Genomic DNA, 2012 nt, shown 5'->3' with positions numbered 1-2012 from the left:
TCACTATTCATCCAGAGGCAACACCACAGGGTACTGTTCATCCACCCTCACCGGGAATTGTTCATCCAAACCCCCCAGCAATGCTCACTGTTCAGCCAGAGGCAGCATCGATCGGCTTCAGTTAGCAGCAGTAGCGAAGGAATCGCTCGATTTGGTACAGTTAACAGCCGTCGATCAATCGCTCGGGTTCAGTAACGCGTTGCCTGCAGTGTAATCGCTCGGGTTCAGTTAGAGCCCAACGCCTCGCACTACTACAAAAACAGCTATAGCCAATATGGACACTAATGGTGCACTTTACATGTGGTGCGCCATTACTAAATACTAATGGTGCACCATGTGTTGGTGCGCCATTAGTGTGCAAATACTAATGGCGCACCACATCCACGATGCGCCATTAGTAAAAAAATATTTTTTCAAAACTACTAATGGCGCACCGTGGGAGTGGTGCACCATTAGTAGTTCAACTAGTAATGGTGCACCACTCCCACGATGCGCCATTAGTAATTATGTTTCAAAAAAATTCAATTTTTTTTATTTTTATTTTTAGACTACTAATGGCGCACCGTGGGAGTGGTACGCCATTAGTAACTTGGCCACCACTTCCACCGAATGCACACCCCCCTGTGGACCGCCTTTTCAGTTTAAAAAAAATAAAAAAAATGTTGGAAATGTCAAAAAAAATAAAAGAAAATAAGTTTTCCATCTGATATGTGGTCTAGTTGTTGTGAAAATTTACAAATATGAATCTCGACTTTATTTGCGAAATCTCTCGAGAATTTGTAAAATGGGCATAACTTTTGCGTACGAACCCTGTTAAACATTTTCAAAATCCTCAAAAACCTAACAGAAAAAAGATACGGGGCTTTTAAGATCTAGAGAGGCAAAGAAATTCAAAAAAATTCAAACTTACTAATGGCGCACCTGCCCATGGTGCGCCATTACTATCTTCCCGCCTTCAAAATTCAAAATAAGTCAAAAAAAAATAAAAAAAAGTTACTAATGGCGCACCTGCCCATGGTGCGCCATTAGTATCTTCCCGCCTTCAAAATTCAAAAAAAATATAAAAATAAAAAAATAGTAATGGCGCACCTGCCCGCGGTGCGCCATTACTATGTCGTATTGCCGTATATATGGCTGGGTGTGGTCCTCTCCTCCTTACCTCTTCATTCTTCTCCTCCACTCCACCTCTCCTCCACTCCATCTCCTCCTCTCCTCCACTCCATCTTCCCTTCTCTCCTCCACCATACTACCCTCCTCCTCTCCGGCGACCTCCTCCTCCCTCCTCTCCTCCCCTCCCCTCCCCTCACGGTTTCTCCTCCCTCCTCTCCGGTGAGATCCTCCTCCCTCCTCTCCAGTGAGCTCCTCCTCCCTCCTCTCTGGTGAGCTCCTCCTCCCTCCTCTCCTCCCATCCCCTCATGGTTTCTCCTTCCTCCTCTCTGATGCTCCGGTGAACTCCTCTCCGGCGACCTCCTCCTCCTCTCCAGCGATGTAGGCGAGCGCCTCTTCGGTGACCTCCTCCTCCTTGTCTCCGGCGAACTCCTCTCCGGCAAAAGAACATGGCAAAAGAATGTACAGGATCCAAAAACAGGAACAAAATTTGAAATAATATCGTGCCAAAAAACAAGCAAAAAAATGAGCAAAAAATGGGCAAAAAAATCATGATCCAGATCCAAATTCAAAATTCAAAAATAGCAATGGCGCACGGTGGGGGTTAGACGGTGCACCACTACTATTTTACCACCTTCAAAATTCAAAAATACTAATGGCGCACCATGGCCTATACTAATGGCGCACCAGTGGCCTATACTAATGGCGCACTATGGCCTATAATAATGGCGCACAGTGGTGCGTCATTAGTATACCAGATACTAATGGCGCACCAGTGGTGCACCATTAGTAAAAAATACTAGTGGCGTGGTACTAGTGGCGCACCAGTAGTGCGCCATTAGTAGGCAAAACTGGTGCGCCACTAGTAGGCCTTTTCCTAGTAGTGTCGCACCCGCACGCGTGCG

This window comes from Triticum aestivum, chromosome 1A (assembly GCF_018294505.1).
Source record: "Triticum aestivum cultivar Chinese Spring chromosome 1A, IWGSC CS RefSeq v2.1, whole genome shotgun sequence".
Taxonomy (NCBI): Eukaryota; Viridiplantae; Streptophyta; class Magnoliopsida; order Poales; family Poaceae; genus Triticum; species Triticum aestivum.
The sequence above is the reverse complement of the archived record's forward strand: the minus strand, read 5'-3'. Positions refer to the sequence as shown.